Here is a 25,698-nt window from a genome sequence, read left to right as displayed (position 1 = left end):
CTAAAGTGATAACGGTACGATGAGACATTACCAATACGGGATATTAAATTAAAAAATATGGTTGTAACACGCGTGATCTTGTGCATGTTTGCACTATCTCATTATGAGAATGTGATGTTACATTTGTAGGGCGCCTTCACTTGACAGGGTTTGAGAAGCAGTGACACCGAATGGAATGATCTCGTTGTGGCAGGGGCGCGCTCCGAGGTACTGAGCAATGAGTGACAGCGATAGAGGGGCGCTTAGGGATCACGGAAGGGCTACGGGGGAGGGGCAGGATGGAGTGGAGGGACGAGGGGAGGGAAGAGGAAGAGAATGGATGATCGAGACGAGGTGAGCAAGTGGTATGGTTATTCAGTATTTATATACGTATCAAGATATCTAGCAGTACCCGAATATACTGCACGTGTATGGCCAATACGCACATCCGATGAGCACGGTTGGCTACGTACGGTGCAAAAGAAGTTGAACATACAGTACGTACACAATACAAAATCATGTGGGGCTACGTGCTGTTAGCGAGCACCTATTGAGGCTGGCACGATGATATGCCCGGGCGCCTGTGTGTCCTGACTTTTGGACCACCCTGCTTTAGCATGTATATAACAGGCGACGTTTCGGGCAATGGCCCTCCGCCATAACAGAGAGAGAGAGAGAGAGGATAGGGAGACGGATAGAGTGGATAGTAATTCGAGATGATGAGAACCAATTCGAGATGATTGGAAACAATTCTCTGGTGGTGCCATGGCAGTGGTGCACAAGCACAGCCAACAACAACAACTCCACACGCTCGCCAATGACAATGCGTGGCCTTCGAAGGAAAACAAATCATTGTCGACGTTTCGAGCAATGGTCCTTATTCAAGTACTTCCTATTAAGGCAAAAAATGTTTTTTTAGGGGGATGTATTGGCGAATGCCGCCTATTACAGTGTGTGTACGTGTACTGTACTGGGGAGCGGTGGCGCAGCGGTTAGCGCGACGCTACAAACCCGGCGACCCGAGGTCGATTCCCGCTCACGGCCAACATCGGTGAGGATTATCTGAACTGGTCCTGGGCCTCCCTCTAGCTCGACTCAGCCTCAAATGAGTGGCTGGTGCGATGTGCAATCATCGTCTCTTCGGGACAAAGGCGGCCGGGCGAGGCGCTGGCCACCTACCTCCCGGTGTGCCGTGCTGGCCTCCATAGGTGCGACTCGCTAACAGCACTTGTCCCAGCAGTCTGTTAAGGCTATACGGGGGATCTTTGTTGTAATCGTTTTCTTCCCTTGAAGGCCACGCTGTTGGTATTCACTAATGGCTCGAGCTTGTTTTGTTCGACTGGAACCAAAATCAGCTCCCGCATTAGCGCCACGTGGCCTCCGCAGGTGTGAGCACAGAGGACCCCCCACGTGCAAACAATGCACGTGTCAAGGCTCATTATAGAGGGGGAGGGGAGGGGTTGGGGGAGGGGAGGCGTCTCCCTCCGTAGCGACCACGATGTAAAGGCGGAGGCAGGGGTGGGGGTGGGGGCAGGGGGGGGGTCAGGCGCGCACCGCAGCGGCCCGCGTCAAGCGGACAAAGCGGCGACGGGAGAATTCACAGCGGGGACTGCAGAGCGGGGCAAGCCCTGGACCGGCTACCTGGGAAGTTCGGCCGACTCCAATGTCAGCGCTGTATCCTGAAATGTTTGCACACAAAACAACCACAGAGAGAGAGAGAGGGAGATCCCCCGTGTCGCCTTGCAGAGACGGTGGGATGAAGCGCTGTGAGCGAGAACACAGTAAAGCTGGCACGGCATGCGACTGGGTGGGTGGCAATTACCACTCCCGGCCGCCTTTATCTCCCAATTCTGATGTTTACACTCCGCATATAGTCCGAATTCTAGCGAAGGTCCAGGACCGGTTCAATTATTCGCCATTGATGATTGTTCGTGAGCGACCAATAAACCACCCACACGGACACACACAGACAAAGACAAAGATAAAGATCCCCCATATAGCCTTAACAGACTGTAGGGGCAAGTGCTGTTAGCGAGCACCTATGAAGGCCGCAACGGTACACGAGGGGGTGGGTGGCCAGCACCACGCCCGACCGCCTTTGTCTCCCTAATGGTGATGTTTACACACCGCACCAGGTACTCATTTGAGGCTGAGTCGACCTAGGGGAGGCCCAGGACCGGTTCAGATAATCGTCACCGGTGTTGGCCGTGAGCGGGAATCGAACTCGGGTGGCCGGGTTCATAGCGCAGCGCGCTAACCGCTACACCACCGCTCCCCACACACCGACACACACACACAGACACACACGGACACACACAGACACACACAGACACACACGGACACACACAGACACACACACAGACTCTTCACCCACCTCACGCCAATGCCTCAACCCTCATCCCCCACCCACCCCCTCATCACCTCCCCATCACCCCCCACCATCACCCCACGGAGCGCCGCCACCTCAGAGACGCGCAGATGACGTCACGCGGAGCTCGCGCGAGTCCCTCTGACGTGGGGACCCCGGTGCCTGGGGCCGCAGTCTCCAACGGACAGCGGACACAGCCCCCCCCCATTACCCCCCACACCCCCCACTCTCAACCCACCCCCCCTCACACCCCCACACCCCCCACTCTCAGTCCCCCCCCCATTACCCCCCACACCCCCCACTCTCAGCCACCCCCCCACACCGCCACTCTCAGAACACGGAGCAGGCTGGCCGTGCCGCCTGAGACATCCCTCCTCCTCCTCGTTGTGTCACAGACACTGCCGAGTAGGCGCAGCCCGCACGCACTTGAGACGTGACCGTCCGCAGGAGGAGGAATGACCAGGCCAAGATGTTGGGGATGAAGATGGGGCGATGGTGATGATGATGAGAGGAGGGAAGAGAGGGGAGAGAAGGAAGAAGCGAGCAGCAGGGAGTTGCGTGGAGGAGGAGCGACGTCTCTTTTCACGGTGGATGGTGAGGGGGGAGGTTCAGAGAGTGAGGTTCACTCACTCACCCACTCACTCATTCACCCAACCCACTCATTCAGTCACTCATTCAATCACACGCTCACTCACCCACTCCCTAAGTCACTCACTAACCCACTCACTCATTCACCCAACCCACTCATTCAGTCACTCATTCAATCACCCGCTCACTCACTCACTGACTAAGTCACTCACTCACCCACTCACTCATTCACCCAACCCACTCATTCAGTCACTCATTCAATCACCCGCTCACTCACCCACTGGGGGTGGCCACACAGGAGTCACGTGACTCACTGGAAGCTTGAGCAGACGTTGATACGCATCTGTTACGTAAACATCTAATCACGGACAGGTTCTCGAACACTCTCACCGCACGGCTCTCTCAGGGCCACCCTCGCGGCCCAGCGGGTTGGGGACCCCGCGATCCATCAACCCTCAAAATCCCTCCCCCGTGGAGTCTTCTCTCGAGCATTGTTCTCGTGTGGAGGCCTTCGTCGACTCGTGGATCGACGAAGAGCCGCACGTGCAGAGCCGCACGCGCGCTTACGATCTGAGTCAAAGTCAAGAGCGAGTTCTCTGCTTCAAAAGAGTCACAGGAAGGCATCGGTGCTCTACTCCCGTTCACAGCCCTGCAGAGCCAGTGGTGGACATTCCACATTCCTCTGGAGGGGGGAAGTTTCAAGTAAATGTTGTGTAACCATGTGCTCACTCGAGATACCAGGATGAGCCTCGTTTGCAAGAGTAACTTGGGTCAGTGAGTGAGTGGGTGAGCGAGTGGGTGGTGAGTGAGTGGGGTGAGCGAGTCTATGGGTGAGTGTGGAAATGGGTGAGTGAGTAAATGGGTGAGTGAATGGGCGGCTGGGTTCAAGTTTAAAGTTGATTTTGTTTAAACAGCAAAATACGTAAAATAAAGTAACAACGATGAAGCAGATAGCCATCAGAACCCAAAACCAAAACAACAACTGTGTGACGAGAGAACACGAGAATACTGCACAAACGTAAACCAATGTTACATCAAAGTTAAACATTAAACTCGGTGCAGCGCAAGCCGGTTGGAATCCATTGGTAAAAAAAAACGCGGTTGGTTTCCCCCACAAAGTGGTACCTACTTTATCGATCCGGGAAGGGGAAAGGTGGTATGATGGGTTATTACTGCGGGTGGATTTACCATAACAACAAAAACTCTGCGCCGTCTGCTCCACGAAATGCCGTGGAGGCCGTTCCCAAGCGTGGGCCATCGGGCAGTTGGGATCACACAACACGTGACACGCAGATGGGATCACACAACACGTGACACGCAGTTGGGATCACACAACACGTGACACGCAGTTGGGATCACACAAGACCGGGACTCGCAGTTGGGATCACACAACACGTGACACGCAGTTGGGATCACACAACACGTGACACGCAGTTGGGATCACACAACACGTGACACGCAGTTGAGATCACACAAGACCGGGACTCGCAGTTGGGATCACACAAGACCGGGACACGGCGGGCAGCGATCATCGTCCCACTCATGCGGACACTGTGGCAGGGCCCTCGAGAGAAATAGTCTCGAGATTCGTGGCGAGGCTTTGCTGGGTGAACAGGTATGAATAATAACAGTAGGTGGCAACAAGCAGCATCGTAGAGTGGGTCTGCACGCACCTCCAGTTTGCCGTCAGCTCGTGTTGGGCGGCGCGGGGCTGCGGGTTCCCTCCGCGCTCTCCGTTTGCTGTGGGAGCCGCGAGACAAACATCGCAAGGCAAATGCAAGTTTTTTGGCTGCGTACGGTGCGAAAGAAGTCCAACGTACATACGTACGCACATTCCATGAAATATAAATGCGAGCGCGTGTGTCTGTGAGGAGTGGGGAGCGGTCGACTCAAATGAGTGCTTTGTGCGGTGTGTACACATCACCACTGGGGAGACAAAGGCGGACGGGCGTAGTGCTGGCCATCCACCCCCTCGTGTGCTGTACCGACCTTCATATGTACTCGCTAACAGCACTTGCCCCTACATTCTGCTAAGGTTATACGGATAATCTTTGTCTTTGTAGGGAGCATTAGCAGCAGTGTCGTCATTAACACGCCGTGCCACGAACCCGGCCACCTAAGTTAGATTCCCGTTCACGATAACAAACACCAGTGAAGATGATGTGAACCAGACCTGGACCTCGCCTAGGTCGACTCAGCCTTGAATCAGTACCTGGTGCGGTGTGTAAACATCGCCACTGGGGAGACAAAGTCAGCTGGACGTGGTCCTGGCATTCCACCCCCTCGTGTGCCGTGCCGGCCTTCATAGGCGCTGCTCGCTAACAGCACTTGCCCCAACAGTCGGTTTAGGATATACGGGGGATCTTTGTCTTTGTCTCGAGCACTGAGCCAACATCACGAGCTTACACTGCAGCAGCAATAATCGATGTGAGAATGACAAAATTACCCAACGATTTGCTCTCCGCGTTCCATAATTAACGTGACACGAGGCACGTGCGTATACATTATTACACACATTTTGTAAAAAAAAGGACCTACAGATTAATTAAAAACATCGCAGAGTTTCTCTTTTGTTGATAGAGCAGGAGAGAAAAGAAACAATCGCGGGAAGTAAACTCGTTTAATAACTCGTCTCGCCTGAACCGGTGGCGTTTCACAACAGATCAGCAGAGGGGTTTCAAGTTTCATGTTGTGTTTTGTGTGAGCAGGTGAGACCAGGGTAGAGCCTCATTTGCACGAGTGAGTGGGTGAATTAGTGAGTGTATGAGAGAATGAGTGAATGGGTGAATGAGTGAGTGGGGGAGTAAGTGAATGGATGAGACAATGAGTGAGTGGGTGAATGAGTAAATGGGTGAATTAGTGAGTGAATTATATCATTCGTGAGTTGGTGAGTTGTGTGAGTGGATGAATGGGTCAGTGGAGGAGAGAATGAGTGAGTCGGTTAATGAGTGAGATGACGAGTGAGTGAGTGAGTGGATGATTGAGTGTGTGAGTGAGCAGGTGAGGGGATGGGTGAGTGAGTGAGTGAGTTTAAGATCATCTTCTGTATCCAGGTGAGAACTGAAGCGAGCAGAGTCCCATTCGCGACAGTGAGCTGGGACATCGGTCTGCTGCCAGTCGGGGCGATGATTGCTGCTGCTGCTGCTGCTTGCTGCTGCTGTGCGTCTGCGTGTGATCCCAAGTGAGGAGTCATTTCCGGCTACTATTCGAATTCAGCAAAAATGAACGTCGGCACCCGATGGCCTTAAGCCTTGTGACGACGTCAGGGGTCTTTAACGTCGCCCGTGAGTGAAGCGGACGGCGCTCGAGGGTCTGCGACAGGCGACAAACGCGCTGCCGCTGGGCCACGCCACAGCACGTCGCAACTCTGTCGGGTGGAGGTAGGTTGCACGACACAGATTCGACGAGACAATTGAGGCCTAACCCGCTCCCATCGCCCCGCAACAACAAAATCAGTGAACATTCAATGAGCTCGTTGTATGACAAGCATCTTGTACAAATGTAAAGTCAGTCGAAAATAATAGGCCGGTGTCAATTTTCCAAATCACAGAAATATCACCTCCCCCCCCCCCCTTACTGCCAGCAGGCGGATGCACAGGGCCAGCTGCCACTGGGGGTGCCCCTAGGTTAGGCCACAGCAGCAACCATCGCCGCTCGACTTTTAAACTCCCGCAGCCTGCGTCTGTGTGACCATCAGCAGCGCCTTCCTGCGTCCGTGGCCATCGTCCCGTGCCGCACAGGGATAGCTGCCACTGGGGGGCATCGTCCCCTCCTCTGAAGCTGCCGCAGGCCGCGGGCGACGATCGCCTCGCGCTCTGACGGCGGCGCAAGTGACGAGATGAGCCGCGTTGTGTTAATGGCGCTGTGATGACCGATGCGAAGGTGCAGAGAGGAATTACCTTCAGACCTCCTCGCGGACCACACGGACACGCAACGACTCCCCAGGCCTCGCGCGAGCAACAGCTTCGCGGCCACGGGAACACACGAAGACAGAGATCCCCCGAATAGCCTCAACAAACTGTTGTGGCAAGTGCTGTTAGCGCGGAGCACCAGTGAAGGCCGGCAGGGCACACGAGGTGGCGGATGGCCAGCATTACGCCCGACCGCCTTTGTCTCCACAGTTTCGATGTTTACACAACGCAGCAGAGGTACTCGCACACACACACACGGACGTGTAAGTTTCTGAAAAGTTTTGTACACAGCTCTAAACTTTTGCGTGTACGTGTTTAATCAAAACTCGCTCAAACAAGGAGAGACTCGCCCCACCAGTGGCGGGGACTCTGACATCACTCAAAGCTACGGCCTCGGGCAATCGCAGGCTGCTTCGGCTGATCGACTCCGATCCGCCGAGATCCAGGCAAGGACGCGGCCAAGTCGACTCGCTTCCGAGCCGAACCCGACCCGAGCCCGACCCGAGCCCGACCCGAACCCGACCCGAACCCGACCCGAACCCGAGCTACGCCGCCGAACCTGGCGAAGTTCGCAGACAGCCGACGGGCTGGGGAATGGAAACACAAACTAAACTTGACTTAAAGCTTTCGTGACTGCAGGAATTCATCTTCTTTGGGTCTTTCGGTAAAGTCACGGAGATAGGTTGTTATTTTCTTTGAACCTATCTACGTGACTTTACCAAGAAAAGACCCAAATAATACAAACAAAACTCTTCAGCATTTGACCAGGTAAGGCCCACTGAGCGAAGCAGCTCCTTCTAGAAAGCGACCTGGCCACAGACGATAGCTCAACGAAGTGGCCCATCACGTGGAAATGTGTAGCCTCCGATTACTCGGAACGCGTGTCGATTCTAAGTGTCGAGGGGGGGGGGGCGGTAGAACCGGAGAAATATCCTCGCGACCACGGGGAGAGACATTCAGACTCGGAGTGGACGGGCGTCAATGTCGGGATCGCACCCACGACCTCCTGCATACCAGGCGAGGCAGATAACGTCTCGCCACTGCGGCGCCCATCTGTGACAGAACAGATCGCGTTGATGCTGCTGTTGGCAGTCGTGAACAAGCACAGACAACAATAACAACAACAGACTCAACACGTCCCGTGTCAGTTATGCTGTGTGTGTGAGAGTGGCCCATCATATGAGGAATATATAATAGGCGATGTTTCGGGCAATGGCCCTTCAACATTGCATATATGAAGCACATTTAAAGCACATTTGACGTGCTATGAAGACGGGACCTTTCCCGAAACGTCGCCTCTCATACAAATTGTTGAAGGCCACACACGAACTTATTGACGACTGCGTTGCAGAACCACTCAGGTGGCCGCCCGTTCCCCAGAGCATCATCCCTCCCTCCGGGGGTTGATAAAAGGGGTACTACGTTGTGGTTGTTTTATAGATGGACTCTCCCCCGCCATAGGAATATGGAATGTCCACTACTGGCTCTGCAGGGCTGTAAACAAAAGAGCACCAATTCTCCACTGTGGCTCTTGCAGAAGGAGAGGCACTCTTGACTTTGACTCACATCATCAGCCCGCGCGCCGCTTTTCATATCGTTCAATCCTTTATCGATCCACTGCTAGATGAAGGCCTCCGCACGACCGTGTTGGGCTTTGCTGGACCCCCTTCCTCCCTGTGAGACGCGGGATCTCGTTGGACGCGAGCCGCGAGTTTGTTTTGAGACTTTTTTTTCGTTCTCAGTGATGCGGCTTTCTCTGGTTTTAACTAAAGGTCATCTCTCTCATCTATCTGTCGAATGACGCTTGAGCACATACCACGAGGTGGGGGGCAGTGGGGGGGGGGGGCTGTTGGGCGGGGAGGAGGGGGGGGGTAATTGCTGGGGAATAGCGGATGATTGGAAACGCGGGCGCGTGGATCTCTGGCTGACACTCGGAGCTTAGCCGCAACCCGCGGAGGTGATGAATGTGGAGGCGGCTGATGCGGCCCCACGACTCCCTTGTGACCACCGCCCCCACCCCGTCACGCGAGTAACCAGCCAACCACCCCACCCACACGCCAGGGGGGCGGTACGGGGGGGGGGCGTGAAAGGGGTGGGTGGATTGTTGGGTGGGTGGGTAGGTCGATGGATATTTTGGTGAATGGGTAGGTGGTTAGTTTGGTGGTTGGTTTGGTGAATGGGTTGGTGTATGGGTAAGTGGTTGGTTTGGTCCGTTGCTGGCTTAGTTGGTGCGTGGGTAAGTGGTTGGGTTGATGGGTTGGTGGGAGGGTCGGTAGGTTTGTGGGAGAGTTGACGGGCGCGTTGGTAGTTGGGTAGGTTGGTGGATGGTTTGGTGAGTGGGTTGGTAGGTTGGTGAGCGGGCGAGTGACCGGAGTCAATGAGTGAGTGCTCTATCATCATTTACCCCACTGCTGCGTCACTCTGATTTCCACCGGGTGCGGCAGTGAGGTAGTAACTGAGAACTCCACCCCAGTTAGCAGCAGCAGCAGCAGGAATCAAATTTGTGCAAGATTGGTGCTCGGTAGAGCAGCAGCAGCAGTGAGTCTCGACATTATTTTGAGTAAGAGACGAATACATTGGCACCGGCCAGATGGGTCAGGCAGTCATTCAGGCAGTCAGTCAGGCGGTCAGGCAGTCAGTCAGGCAGTCAGCCAGTCATTCAGGTAGTCATTCAGCCAGTCAGTCAGGCAGTCATTCAGGCAGTCAGTCAGGCAGTCATTCAGGCAGTCAGTCAGGCAGTCAGGCAGTCAGTCAGGGAGTCAAGCAGGCAGGCAGTGAGGAAGTCAGTCAGTCAGTCAGGGAGTCAGGCAGTCAAGCAGTCAGTCAGGCAGGCAGTCAGTCATTCAGGCAGTCAGGCAGTCAGGCAGTCAGGCAGTGAGGCAGTCAGTCAGTCAGGCAGGTAGGTAGGCGACCAACGAGAAGAGCGGCCATGCGGCGCGTCAGCCCCGCGTTACAGACACGGCCAGAGTGGCCACACAAGGCGAACTAGCGACCCGACAGTAAACACAGCGAGACACACGGAGATACACACAGACTCACAAAGAGACACACTAAAGACAAGCCACAGGAACGCGTGTGTCCATAAAACACACACTATGGATCATATAGTAAACCCATAGATACAGAGACTCTTGGACACACATAGAGACATAGAGACACAGCGACACATATATACGCTTAGATACACTTAGAGACAGTTAGAGACAGTTAGAGACACGTAGAGACCCATAGAGACACATGGAGACACATGGAGACCTACAATAAAACCTCTGTGGTCTGCGTCCCTTCAACGGAGGAGGAAGACACAGCAGTACCACACGATTCACTCGGTTGGCTACGTACGGCGCGAAAGAAGTTCAACATACACCAATACAACACACACAAGCTCCCTTTCTCTGCTGAAGCCCTCTCGTCGTGGCGGCAGCAGCAGCAGCGGAACCTCCACATTGGCATGGAGCTCCTGCACCATCTTGCTGCTGCTGCTGCTGCTGCTGCTGCTGCTGCTGCTGCTGCTGCTGCTGCTGCTGCTGCTGCTGCTGCTGCTGCTGCTGCTGCTGCTGCTGCTGCTGCTGCTGCTGCTGCTGCTGCTGCTGCTGCTGCTGCTGCTGCTGCTGCTGCTGCTGCTGCTGCTGCTGCTGCTGCTGCTGCTGCTGCTGCTGCTGCTGCTGCTGCTGCTGCTGCTGCTGCTGCTGCTGCTGCTGCTGCTGCTGCTGCTGCTGCTGCTGCTGCTGCTGCTGCTGCTGCTGCTGCTGCTGCTGCTGCTGCTGCTGCTGCTGCTGCTGCTGCTGCTGCTGCTGCTGCTGCTGCTGCTGCTGCTGCTGCTGCTGCTGCTGCTGCTGCTGCTGCTGCTGCTGCTGCTGCTGCTGCTGCTGCTGCTGCTGCTGCTGCTGCTGCTGCTGCTGCTGCTGCTGCTGCTGCTGCTGCTGCTGCTGCTGCTGCTGCTGCTGCTGCTGCTGCTGCCATCGTCGCGCGCGAGACCAGACAACGTGTCCGCGGTTCTATTCCTCGCGCCTCTGAGTGGTCGCCGCAGCCAGCGTGGGGACGCGCGCCACGCGACGCCGCCGCCGCTGCTGCTGCTGTTGCTGTTGTGGGGTCAACATCTTGACTGCGACCTCTGCCAACTGTGCACGGACTCGAGCCAACACTCGCACCGTCATCGAGGCGCGTGTTGGGGAAACAGAGGGGGCTGGCGGGGGGACCTTACCCCGCCCCCTCCCCCTACCCCCACCCCGCCCCCACCCCACCTCACCCCAACACTGCCCCCAGCCCCACCCGGCCCAGATGCCCCGTGCCGTGAAAGCGTGAAACAAAGACAGAGACCCCCCCCCCGCCTCGTCCCCACCCCCCCGCCTCGTCCCCACACCCCCCGCCTCCCTCCCCCCCCACCTCCCCCCCCGCCTCCCTCTCCACCCCCCCCGCCTCCCTCCCCACCTCCCCCGCCTCCCTCCCCCCCCACCTCCCCCCCCCGCGTCCCTCCCCACCCCCCCCGCCTCCCTCTCCAGCCCCCCCACCTCCCACCCCCCCGCCTCGTCCCCACATCCCCCGCCTCCGTCCCCCCCCCACGTCCCCCCCCGCCTCCCTCCCCAACCCCCCCGCCTCCCTCCCCCCGCCGTGATCGTGATCGAACCTTCCGTGTGATGCGCTGTTGCGCTTCTGGCAAGGTGATCGAAGCGCTGCACAACACCCGGTGGGCGCAAACCGGAGATCGACACACTCCGGTTGACTGCTGTGTTTTACTATGGCACAGCAGTGTATATCAAAGCTGGTTTACCATTGCAAAGTAAAGTTGGGGGCGCCACTGTGGCGAGATGTTAACTCCCTCGCCTGGTATACAGGAGGTCGTGGGTTCAATCACGACCCTCAAGAATGGCCATCGCCCGAAACATCGAATTTATTTTAGAATACCAACAAGTCAGGCCTCTCCTTGTGGCAATCACATTGTCAGCGTCGGGACAATGGGTTCGTGTCTATTGTTCTGTGCCTGTCTGCTCGCCGTTCGCACAGCGTGGTTCAACAACGAGCTTGGTGGAGCGCCAACACAAATGTAGTGTTGGTGATCAGGATGAGGCGGTACAGGCAAGTACGGACTAATCGTCATCCGTCCCTTCTGACAGCACTTGCGTGAGAAAGCAGTTGCAGCGCTGCGCCTTTGTCTTTTGATTGTAGATTCTGAGCACTCGGCATGAGCTGCGTCACAGCGCCCTCTAGCGCCTCCACCGGGGATGGAGGTCCGATCTCGACTCCTCCCCCATAGCCCCACCAGTCTCACTAGCTCGTCACTAGCCCCACCACTCACACTAACTAACTAGTCACTAGCACGAGCCCCACCACTCACACTAACTAGCTAGTCACTAGCACTAGCCCCACCACTCACACTAACTAGCTAGTCACTAGCACGAGCCCCACCACTCACACTAACTAGCTAGTCACTAGCACTAGCCCCACCACTCACACTAACTAGCTAGTCACTAGCCCCACCACTCACACTAACTAGCTAGTCACTAGCACCACCACTCACACTAACTAGCTAGTCACTAGCACCACCACTCACACTAACTAGCTAGTCACTAGCACCACCACTCACACTAACTAGCTAGTCACTAGCACCACCACTCACACTAACTAGCTAGTCACTAGCACCACCACTCACACTAACTAGCTAGTCACTAGCACCACCACTCACACTAACTAGCTAGTCACTAGCACCACCACTCACACTAACTAGCTAGTCACTAGCCCCACCACTCACACTAACTAGCTAGTCACTAGCCCCACCACTCACACTAACTAGCTAGTCACTAGCACCACCACTCACACTAACTAGCTAGTCACTAGCCCCACCACTCACACTAACTAGCTAGTCACTAGCCCCACCACTCACACTAACTAGCTAGTCACTAGCACCACCACTCACACTAACTAGCTAGTCACTAGCCCCACCACTCACACTAACTAGCTAGTCACTAGCCCCACCACTCACACTAACTAGCTAGTCACTAGCCCCACCACTCACACTAACTAGCTAGTCACTAGCACCACCACTCACACTAACTAGCTAGTCACTAGCACCACCACTCACACTAACTAGCTAGTCACTAGCCCCACCACTCACACTAACTAGCTAGTCACTAGCCCCACCACTCACACTAACTAGCTAGTCACTAGCACCACCACTCACACTAACTAGCTAGTCACTAGCCCCACCACTCACACTAACTAGCTAGTCACTAGCCCCACCACTCACACTAACTAGCTAGTCACTAGCACCACCACTCACACTAACTAGCTAGTCACTAGCCCCACGACTCACACTAACTAGCTAGTCACTAGCCCCACCACTCACACTAACTAGCTAGTCACTAGCCCCACCACTCACACTAACTAGCTAGTCACTAGCACCACCACTCACACTAACTAGCTAGTCACTAGCCCCACCACTCACACTAACTAGCTAGTCACTAGCCCCACCACTCACACTAACTAGCTAGTCACTAGCACCACCACTCACACTAACTAGCTAGTCACTAGCACCACCACTCACACTAACTAGCTAGTCACTAGCCCCACCACTCACACTAACTAGCTAGTCACTAGCCCCACCACTCACACTAACTAGCTAGTCACTAGCCCCACCACTCACACTAACTAGCTAGTCACTAGCACGACCACTCACACTAACTAGCTAGTCACTAGACCCACCACTCACACTAACTAGCTAGTCACTAGCCCCACCACTCACACTAACTAGCTAGTCACTAGCACCACCACTCACACTAACTAGCTAGTCACTAGCCCCACCACTCACACTAACTAGCTAGTCACTAGCCCCACCACTCACACTAACTAGCTAGTCACTAGCCCCACCACTCACACTAACTAGCTAGTCACTAGCCCCACCACTCACACTAACTAGCTAGTCACTAGCCCCACCACTCACACTAACTAGCTAGTCACTAGCCCCACCACTCACACTAACTAGCTAGTCACTAGCCCCACCACTCACACTAACTAGCTAGTCACTAGCCCCACCACTCACACTAACTAGCTAGTCACTAGCACCACCACTCACACTAACTAGCTAGTCATTAGCCCCACCACTCACACTAACTAGCTAGTCACTAGCACCACCACTCACACTAACTAGCTAGTCACTAGCACCACCACTCACACTAACTAGCTAGTCACTAGCACCACCACTCACACTAACTAGCTAGTCACTAGCCCCACCACTCACACTAACTAGCTAGTTACTAGCACCACCACTCACACTAACTAGCTAGTCACTAGCACCACCACTCACACTAACTAGCTAGTCACTAGCCCCACCACTCACACTAACTAGCTAGTCACTAGCACCACCACTCACACTAACTAGCTAGTCACTAGCCCCACCACTCACACTAACTAGCTAGTCACTAGCACCACCACTCACACTAACTAGCTAGTCACTAGAACCACCACTCACACTAACTAGCTAGTCACTAGCCCCACCACTCACACTAACTAGCTAGTCACTAGCACCACCACTCACACTAACTAGCTAGTCACTAGCCCCACCACTCACACTAACTAGCTAGTCACTAGCCCCACCACTCACACTAACTAGCTAGTCACTAGCCCCACCACTCACACTAACTAGCTAGTCACTAGCACCACCACTCACACTAACTAGCTAGTCACTAGCCCCACCACTCACACTAACTAGCTAGTCACTAGCCCCACCACTCACACTAACTAGCTAGTCACTAGCACCACCACTCACACTAACTAGCTAGTCACTAGCCCCACCACTCACACTAACTAGCTAGTCACTAGCACCACCACTCACACTAACTAGCTAGTCACTAGCCCCACCACTCACACTAACTAGCTAGTCACTAGCCCCACCACTCACACTAACTAGCTAGTCACTAGCACTAGCCCCACCACTCACACTAACTAGCTAGTCACTAGCCCCACCACTCACACTAACTAGCTAGTCACTAGCCCCACCACTCACACTAACTAGCTAGTCACTAGCACCATCACTCACACTAACTAGCTAGTCACTAGCCCCACGACTCACACTAACTAGCTAGTCACTAGCCCCACCACTCACACTAACTAGCTAGTCACTAGCACCACCACTCACACTAACTAGCTAGTCACTAGCCCCACCACTCACACTAACTAGCTAGTCACTAGCACCACCACTCACACTAACTAGCTAGTCACTAGCCCCACCACTCACACTAACTAGCTAGTCACTAGCCCCACCACTCAAACTAACTAGCTAGTCACTAGCCCCACCACTCACACTAACTAGCTAGTCACTAGCCCCACCACTCACACTAACTAGCTAGTCACTAGCACCACCACTCACACTAACTAGCTAGTCACTAGCCCCACCACTTACACTAACTAGCTAGTCACTAGCACCACCACTCACACTAACTAGCTAGTCACTAGCCCCACCACTCACACTAACTAGCTAGTCACTAGCCCCACCACTCACACTAACTAGCTAGTCACTAGCACTAGCCCCACCACTCACACTAACTAGCTAGTCACTAGCCCCACCACTCACACTAACTAGCTAGTCACTAGCCCCACCACTCACACTAACTAGCTAGTCACTAGCACCACCACTCACACTAACTAGCTAGTCACTAGCCCCACCACTCACACTAACTAGCTAGTCACTAGCCCCACCACTCACACTAACTAGCTAGTTACTAGCACCACCACTCACACTAACTAGCTAGTCACTAGCCCCACCACTCACACTAACTAGCTAGTCACTAGCACCACCACTCACACTAACTAGCTAGTCACTAGCCCCACCACTCACACTAACTAGCTAGTCACTAGCACCACCACTCACACTAACTAGCTAGTCACTAGCCCCACCACTCACACTAACTAGCTAGTCACTAGCCCCACCACTCACACTAACTAGCTAGTCACTAGCACTAGCCCCACCACTCACACTAACTAGCTAGTCACTAGCACTAGCCCCACCACTCACACTAACTAGCTAGTCACTAGCCCCACCACTCACACTAACTAGCTAGTCACTAGCCCCACCACTCACACTAACTAGCTAGTCACTAGCACCACCACTCACACTAACTAGCTAGTCACTAGCCCCACCACTCACACTAACTAGCTAGTCACTAGCCCCACCACTCACACTAACTAGCTAGTCACTAGCCCCACCACTCACACTAACTAGCTAGTCACTAGCCCCACCACTCACACTAACTAGCTAGTCACTAGCCCCACCACTCACACTAACTAGCTAGTCACTAGCACCACCACTCACACTAACTAGCTAGTCACTAGCCCCACCACTCACACTAACTAGCTAGTCACTAGCCCCACCACTCACACTAACTAGCTAGTCACTAGCCCCACCACTCACACTAACTAGCTAGTCACTAGCCCCACCACTCACACTAACTAGCTAGTCACTAGCCCCACCACTCACATTAACTAGCTAGTCACTAGCACTAGCCCCACCACTCACACTAACTAGCTAGTCACTAGCCCCACCACTCACACTAACTAGCTAGTCACTAGCCCCACCACTCACACTAACTAGCTAGTCACTAGCACCACCACTCACACTAACTAGCTAGTCACTAGCCTCACCACTCACACTAACTAGCTAGTCACTAGCCCCACCACTCACACTAACTAGCTAGTCACTAGCACCACCACTCACACTAACTAGCTAGTCACTAGCCCCACCACTCACACTAACTAGCTAGTCACTAGCCCCACCACTCACACTAACTAGCTATTCACTAGCACCACCACTCACACTAACTAGCTAGTCACTAGCCCCACCACTCACACTAACTAGCTAGTCACTAGCCCCACCACTCACACTAACTAGCTAGTCACTAGCACTAGCCCCACCACTCACACTAACTAGCTAGTCACTAGCCCCACCACTCACACTAACTAGCTAGTCACTAGCCCCACCACTCACACTAACTAGCTAGTCACTAGCCCCACCACTCACACTAACTAGCTAGTCACTAGCACCACCACTCACACTAACTAGCTAGTCACTAGCCCCACCACTCACACTAACTAGCTAGTCACTAGCCCCATCACTCACACTAACTAGCTAGTCACTAGCACCACCACTCACACTAACTAGCTAGTCACTAGCCCCACCACTCACACTAACTAGCTAGTCACTAGCACCACCACTCACACTAACTAGCTAGTCACTAGCCCCACCACTCACACTAACTAGCTAGTCACTAGCCCCACCACTCACACTAACTAGCTAGTCACTAGCACTAGCCCCACCACTCACACTAACTAGCTAGTCACTAGCCCCACCACTCACACTAACTAGCTAGTCACTAGCACCACCACTCACACTAACTAGCTAGTCACTAGCCCCACCACTCACACTAACTAGCTAGTCACTAGCCCCACCACTCACACTAACTAGCTAGTCACTAGCACCACCACTCACACTAACTAGCTAGTCACTAGCCCCACCACTCACACTAACTAGCTAGTCACTAGCACAACCACTCACACTAACTAGCTAGTCACTAGCCCCACCACTCACACTAACTAGCTAGTCACTAGCCCCACCACTCACACTAACTAGCTAGTCACTAGCCCCACCACTCACACTAACTAGCTAGTCACTAGCCCCACCACTCACACTAACTAGCTAGTCACTAGCCCCACCACTCACATTAACTAGCTAGTCACTAGCACTAGCCCCACCACTCACACTAACTAGCTAGTCACTAGCCCCACCACTCACACTAACTAGCTAGTCACTAGCCCCACCACTCACACTAACTAGCTAGTCACTAGCACCACCACTCACACTAACTAGCTAGTCACTAGCCCCACCACTCACACTAACTAGCTAGTCACTAGCCCCACCACTCACACTAACTAGCTAGTCACTAGCACCACCACTCACACTAACTAGCTAGTCACTAGCCCCACCACTCACACTAACTAGCTATTCACTAGCACCACCACTCACACTAACTAGCTAGTCACTAGCCCCACCACTCACACTAACTAGCTAGTCACTAGCCCCACCACTCACACTAACTAGCTAGTCACTAGCACTAGCCCCACCACTCACACTAACTAGCCAGTCACTAGCCCCACCACTCACACTAACTAGCTAGTCACTAGCCCCACCACTCACACTAACTAGCTAGTCACTAGCCCCACCACTCACACTAACTAGCTAGTCACTAGCACCACCACTCACACTAACTAGCTAGTCACTAGCCCCACCACTCACACTAACTAGCTAGTCACTAGCCCCATCACTCACACTAACTAGCTAGTCACTAGCACCACCACTCACACTAACTAGCTAGTCACTAGCCCCACCACTCACACTAACTAGCTAGTCACTAGCACCACCACTCACACTAACTAGCTAGTCACTAGCCCCACCACTCACACTAACTAGCTAGTCACTAGCCCCACCACTCACACTAACTAGCTAGTCACTAGCACTAGCCCCACCACTCACACTAACTAGCTAGTCACTAGCCCCACCACTCACACTAACTAGCTAGTCACTAGCCCCACCACTCACACTAACTAGCTAGTCACTAGCACCACCACTCACACTAACTAGCTAGTCACTAGCACCACCACTCACACTAACTAGCTAGTCACTAGCCCCCACCACTCACACTAACTAGCTAGTCACTAGCCCCACCACTCACACTAACTAGCTAGTCCTAGCCCCACCACTCACACTAACTAGCTAGTCACTAACCCCACCACTCACACTAACTAGCTAGTCACTAGCCCCACCACTCACACTAACTAGCTAGTCACTAGCCCCACCACTCACACTAACTAGCTAGTCACTAGCCCCACCACTCACACTAACTAGCTAGTCACTAGCCCCACCACTCACACTAACTAGCTAGTCACTAGCCCCACCACTCACATTAACTAGCTAGTCACTAGCACCACCACTCACACTAACTAGCTAGTCACTAGCCCCACCACTCACACTAACTAGCTAGTCACTAGCCCCACCACTCACACTAACTAGCTAGTCGAGCTTCCTCCCCACGTTGCCGCTAACCCTCCTCCTCCTGCTGCTGCTGGTGGTGGTGGTCGTGGTGGTGGTGGTCGTGGTGGTGGTGGTCGTGGTGGTCGTGGTGGTCGTGGTGGTGGTGGTGGTGGTCGTGGTGGTGGTGGTCGTGGTGGTCGTGGTGTGTGGTCGTGGGTGGTCTGTGTTGGTCGTGGTGGTGGTGGTCGTGCGTGGTGGTGGTGGTGGTGGTGGTCGTGGTGTGGTGGTCGTGGTGGTGGTGGTGGTGGTCGTGGTGGTGGTGGTCGTGGTGGGTGGTGGGTCGGTGGTGGTCGTTGGTGGTGGTGGTGGTGGTCGTGGTGGTCGTGGTGGTGGTGGGTGGTGTCGGTGGTCGTGGTGGTGGTGGTCGTGGTGGTGGTGGTCGTGGTGTGGTCGTGGTGGTGGTGGTGGTGGTCGTGGTGGTCGTGTGTGGTGGTGGTCGTGGTGTGGTGGTCGTGGTGGTGGTGGGTCGTGGTGGTGGTGGTCGGTGGTGGTGGTGGTCGTGGTGGTCGTGGTGTGTGGTCGTGGTGGTGGTGCGTGGTGGTGTGGTCGTGGTGGTCGGTGGTGGTGGTGGTCGTGGTCGTGGTGGTGGTCGTGGTGGTGGTGGTCGTGGTGGTGGTGGTGGTGGTGGTGGTCGTGGTGGTGGTGGTGGTGGTCGTGGTGGTGGTGGTCGTGGTGGTGGTGGTGGTCGTGGTGGTGGTGGTCGTGGTGGTGGTCGTGGTGGTCGTGGTGGTGGTGGTCGTGGTGGTGGGTGGTCGTGGTGGTGGTGGTCGTGTGGGCGTGGTGGTGGTGGTCGTGGTGGTGGTGGTCGTGGTGGTGGTGGTCGTGGTGGTGGTGGTGGTGGTCGTGGTTGGTGGTGGTCGTGGTGGTGGTGGTCGTGGTGGTGGTCGTGGTGGTGGTGGTCGTGGTGGTGGTGGTCGTGGTGGTGGTGGTCGTGGTGGTGGTGGTGGTGGTCGTGGTGGTGGTGGTCGTGGTGGTGGTGGTCGTGGTGGTGGTGGTCGTGTGGTGGTGGTCGTGGTGGTGGTGGTCGTGGTGGGCGTGGTGGGCGTGGTGGTGGTGGTCGTGGTGGTGGTGGTCGTGGTGGTGGTGGTCGTGGTGGTGGTGGTGGTCGGTGGTGGTGGTGGTGGTCGTGGTGGTGGTGGTCGGTGGTGGTGGTCGTGGTGGTGGTGGTGGTCGTGGTGGTGGTGGTCGTGGTGGGTGTGGTGGTGCGTGGTGGTGGTGGTCGTGGTGGTGGTGGTCGTGGTGGTGGTGGTCGGTGGTGGTCGTGTGGTGGTGGTGTCGTGGTGGTGGTGGTCGTGGTGGTGGTGGTCGTGGTGGTGGTGGTCGTGGTGGTTGGTGGTCGTGGTGGTGGTGGTCGGTGGTGGTCGTGGTGGTGGTGGGTGGTGGTCGTGGTGGTCGTGGTGGTGGTGGTTGGTGGTTGTCGTGGTGGTGGTGGTCGTGGTGGTGGTGGTCGTGGTGGTGGTCGTGGTGGTCGTGGTGGTGGTGGTCGTGGTGGTGGTGGTCGTGGTGGTGTGTCGTGGGTGGTGGTGTCGTGGTGGTGGTCGTGGTGGTCGTGGTGGTGGTGGTGGTGGTGGTCGTGGTGGTCGTGTGTGGTGGTGGTGGTTGTCGTGGTGGTGTGGTCGTGGTGGTGGTGGTCGTGGTGGTGGTCGTGGTGTCGTGGTGGTGGTGGTCGTGGTGGTGGTCGTGGTGGTGGTCGTGGTGGTGGTGGTCGTGGTGGTGGTCGTGGTGGTTGTGGTGGTGGTGGTGGTGGTGGTCGTGGTGGTCGTGGTGGTGGTGGTGGTGGTTGTCGTGGTGGTGGTGGTCGTGGTGGTGGTGGTCGTGGTGGTGGTCGTGGTGGTCGTGGTGGTGGTGGTCTTGGTGGTGGTGGTCGTGGTGGTGGTCGTGGTGGTGGTCGTGGTGGTCGTGGTGGTGGTGGTCGTGGTGGTGGTGGTCGTGGTGGTGGTCGTGGTGGTGGTGGTCGTGGTGGTGGTCGTGGTGGTGGTCGTGGTGGTCGTGGTGGTGGTGGTCGTGGTGGTGGTCGTGCAGGAGGTGCAGGAGGTGCAGGAGGAGCAGGAACCTCCCGGCGAGTGCGGAGCCGCGTGGAGCCACGAGGCGGCGACACCGCCACGCGTGTCCGTGCGAGCGTGGGGAGCGGTGGCGCAGTGGTTAGCGCACTGAGCAACCAACACGACCAACTGGACCGAGTTCGATTCCCTCTCGCGACCAATAAACAGTGAGGCAGTGAATATCTGATCCGGCCCTGGGAATCGCTTTCGCGAATCGACTCAGTCTTCCAAGAGTACCGGGTGCTGTGTGTAAACATCAGCAATGGGGAGACAAAGGCGGCCGGGCGTGGTGCTGGCAAACCACCCCCTCGTGTGCCGTGCCGACCTTCACTAGGTGCTCGCTCGCAGCACTTGCCCCAACAGTCTGTTAAAGCGCGGTGATCTTTCAGCACTGGTTTCTCATTGATCCTCGATTCAACATTGTGGAGGCATCAGCCGGGGTTGGTGGATCAGCAAACAGATGTCGCGAAACTCCCTTCCCGTCGGCCTTGAGGAGGAGCCATTACCTCTGACTCGTCGGGAGAAGGCGGGCACGGCAAAGTGTGCGCTCATCTCCATCTGTTTTATCTCTATGGGATAGAGTGTTGCCCCCTCGCACACGTAGGTTTCCTCCGAGTGCTTGGATTTCCTACAAAATGCAAACACTCATTAATTTGCCTGCAGCGCCTTCGTGCATAGAGGACCGCAGAGCTCGGGGTCAATGGTTGGTGTCGCCGGCTGCTGCTGCCCTCCCGCTCCTCGTCCGGGGCTCCTCCTAGCGCCTCTGAGCCCCCCACCCCTCACCCCCCTCCCGCTCTGTCTCTCTGTGAGAGCGGGGAGCAGACAAGGTGTGGTGGTGACGCAGCGGTACGAGTCGAGATGATGACTGTGGCTGGGGGTGAGCACACTGAAATATTAACGAGTCTGCGGTCAGTAATTTAATTATTAAACACAAGCTCGTACACATTCTCACACACTATCACTCTCACTCAAACACACTCACTCACATTATCACTCAAACACACTCACTCACATTATCACTCAAACACACTCACTCACACTATCACTCAAACACTCTCACTCACACTATCACTCAAACACACTCACTCACACTGTCACTCAAACAGATTACAAATGTTGTGGATTGCTCTCCGACACACCGTTGTGCTGTACTAGTAACGAATTGGCACGTTCTGTTTACTTGACAAACCTAACGTGACGTTTACGTAACAAACCTTGGCTGTGTCGGGTGGTGGCGGGTTTAACGACACATTTTAAATTTTACGCGATCTCAAACAAATACCTATATTATGGATCACTCACATTATCACTATCATTCAAACATTCACACTCACTATCACTCAAACACTCTCACTCACATTACCACTATAACTCAAACACACTCACTCACATTATCACTATCACTCAAACACACTCACTCACATTATCACTATCACTCAAACACACTCACTCACATTATCACTATCACTCAAACATACTCACTCACATCACTGGAACACACTCACTTACATTATCACTACACTCAAACACACTCACTCACAGTATCACTATCACTCAAACACACTCTCTCACATTATCACTATAACTCAAACACACTCACTCACATTATCACTATCACTCAAACACTCACTCACATTATCACTACACTCAAACACACTCTCCGCTAAACTACCGCTCCCCACTCTCAACACACCCACGCACCACAACTCTCATCTCACACTCAAACTCGCTATCACTCTCGGGCACAACTATCACCCTTAGAGCCTCAACAAGCTGGTGGGACAAGAGCCGTTTTGAGAGTAGCAACTATGAAGGCCGGCTCAGCACACCGAGGCGCGGCTGAACAGCACCTCCCGGCCGGCCACCTTTGTCTCTCCTGTTGTAGACGTCGCATCAGGTACTCATTTGGGGCTGGGTCTACCTAGGGGAGGCCTAGGACCGGTTCAAAAATTCGTCTGCGTAATTCCAGTTCGCCATGGGCTGTGAACGGGACTCGAACTCGGGTCGTGCCGGGGTTCTCATTGGCGCAGTGAGCTCACCACTGCGCCACCGCTCCCCATGTCCCGCACTGTCTATGGGGCTGGGGGGGGGGGGTGCTGCTACTGCCCCTCGTCTAAACGCTTCCCATCAGCTCCTTAAGCCGTTTCGTAAAAACGCCGCGGGATCGCGGAGCAGCGAGCGATGCCGCGGGGGAGGGGAGGGGAGATGGGGGGGGGGGCGACTCGGGGATATCGACGCGGACTTCCCGCGCTGTCTCCAGCAGCCCCCCCCCGCCCCACGCCCGGCCACTTATGGGAAACTCCGTCAGCGCACGGCGAGAGGCGCGGTGGTGATGGTGTCTGTTGCACCGCGCGTGTGGCCATTAACTTCACACTCACAGCACACAAAGATCCACAGATCACCCCTCCCCCCCGCAGTGGTGAAGATTTATAATCACGGCACTTAAGGCTGAGTCGACCTAGAGGAGGCACCCAGGATCGGGTCGGATAATAATAGGTCACCATACCATCATCAGCAGCAGAATTGCAATTATAATCGTCACCATTGATGACATATTTTCGAAGTGCAACATCATCACAATTCAAAGATCATCATGATTGTCATCATGATTGTCATCATGATGATCAGCAGCAGTAGTATCATCATCAGCGACACCACCATCAGCAGAATCATTGTCATCAATAAGCAGACGGCGCGCAGTAGTACAGTAGTATGTTCATGGTGAATCTACACCACCGCAGTAATGCACCGGGGCGGACTGCCCGATTCGAACCGCGAATCTCTGCAACCCACAAGCGGCGAACGCGCTCCCACGCAGTGGTCACGAATCTCACGAATCTCACGAATCTCCGTGTGATTCACCAACCCTCGCCCCCCCAAGTACGCTCTGGATCCACAATGTGTGTGTGGGGGGGGGGGGCGGCGCTGAGCTAACCCGACCTGCATCTCCAATGCGTTCTGTTCCAGCGACGCAGACCGCTCCTGCGTGCGGATCGCTTCGATGACGTCGCCGCTCCTCTTCCTCTGTGCCGATGGCACCCACGGATCTCACTTGCAAACTGCAGCTGGGTAACTGGCGACACGGGCACATTCCGTGTCACAAATACAACATCGATCGATTGATAAACCACCGCCTTGGCACGGACTCGAGGCTGAATGTAACCGCTTAGCTCTGCACAGCTAATCAATTGCATGGGTCAATGTTAAATGACAATAAGGGGCGGAGGGGAGAGGGGGGAGAAGTGGAGGTTTTAAGTACCGATCTGATAGCCGATACCAGATCGGTGCTTTTCTTTGATTGACTGAATACATAATGGGCGGAATAACCACTTAAAGCGACATTTGAGCTCGTGAACATGGGAATAAAAAAACAAGTGACACTGGATAAATGATAAACAAATAGGAAACGCAAAGTGGACGGCCTTGGCAGCGTGACGAGCCGCTCCTTCGGTCTCCCAGGAAGAGTTGCGTCCCGCGGGACGTGTGGGGAGGAACACGCGACCCTGCATCAGCACAGACGCCCTGGACAGAGTTGCAGGTTCGTCAGCGTCACGTCACCAACACGCCGACAGTGACGGTGACATCACTGCGCTTACATCTATCAATTGTTAATTTACTTAGCTATCGATCTGCTTCGCGTGGCTTCATCCACAGTTTCATCGCCCGTCTTCTCCCGATGGCAACTCTGGCAGGAGCGGGGGAGTTTACAATCGCAGAACGTGGCCGCTGCACGCGGCTGCCTCGTACGCCCAGCTGCGCTGTGGAGGCGGCACCAGCAGCAGCAGCAGCGATGGTTGGTGGATCACCGCCACAAGCGCAGTGAAGGTCCCCTCCTACCCCCCGTGGGTGGGCGTCGAGGAGGCAGCCACAAGCCCCGGCTCCTCAGGAGAAGGTGGCAGGGCAGAGTGGGAGCTACTCTACATCTGTTACATCTCGTCCTGTGGGTTGGGTGACTGCGATCTACGCTACGCGATTTCGTGTTGTGCGCCCCCTTTTTTGGAACGCATCTACCACCGCACAGAGCAAGGGAACACCTGTACTCAATGATTACGGAGCTGTCGTTTATGGAAAGTAAGGACTCGCAGATCCAGATGTGGTGGAGCTTTGTTGTGCAGTCGCTGGTAACCGGACTGAGACCTCCAACTCGCTACTACACCTTTGAGATCCCCGTTTAATCCGCGGGCAGTGTACAGACAGACCTCCCTTAGCGCGGGCCCGTAGAACGCCGATTCTATGAGCGCTCACGTCTCCAGCAGCGCAGCTTGAGCGCCAAGCGGAGTCTGCCTGTATTGTGATTTGCATTACCTGCGTTTGGTTACCCTGGAGAGCCTCACATCGCCTCGTGCCTCCTTATCAAGGAGGGCCCTGCCACGTCTTTGTTCCGCAATATTGGGCGGTGATTGCTTGCCGAGTATAATTTAAACGCCGGTGTGTTTTTATTGATCTGTTTTACAATCGTGACGCCGGCACCATAATGGCCCGACACTTGCTAACGACGTCGCGGGATCTTGAACGTCCTCCACTGCGAGTGCGAGTTTTGTATTTGTCTACGGTTAATACCACACACGCAGCGCGGTATTCACCGGTGCGGCCACAGGGATTCGAACCGTGACCCCTCCACATCGACGCGGTGAGCGGCGCCACCGCTGGGCCAGCGTCACCGCCCCGCGGCTGACCGCATTGAGTTTCACACGGAGCATGTCGCGACCAATAGCATCCAAAATATAGGGCGGT

The 25,698-nt window shown here is 55.1% G+C and overlaps 1 protein-coding gene across 1 annotated transcript in view; it reads right to left on the bottom strand.

Annotated features, from left to right (window-relative positions):
• The window catches only part of LOC133344089 (myelin transcription factor 1-like protein), a 132,346-nt gene extending 125,360 nt beyond the window's left edge, over window positions 1-6,986 (bottom strand). The window contains exons 1-2 of the mRNA XM_061554039.1: window positions 6,835-6,986; window positions 4,609-4,675 (exon numbers count right to left, since the gene is read on the bottom strand). The gene's annotated coding sequence lies outside the window, so the exon portion shown is untranslated. The remainder of the gene's footprint in view (window positions 1-4,608; window positions 4,676-6,834) is intronic.
• Between the last annotated feature and the right edge of the window lie 18,712 nt (window positions 6,987-25,698).

Source organism: Lethenteron reissneri, chromosome 19 (assembly GCF_015708825.2).
Source record: "Lethenteron reissneri isolate LAM-NWPU_2019-01 chromosome 19, ASM1570882v1, whole genome shotgun sequence".
In the NCBI taxonomy this organism is placed as follows: Eukaryota; Metazoa; Chordata; class Hyperoartia; order Petromyzontiformes; family Petromyzontidae; genus Lethenteron; species Lethenteron reissneri.
The sequence above is the reverse complement of the archived record's forward strand: the minus strand, read 5'-3'. Positions and strand labels throughout refer to the sequence as shown.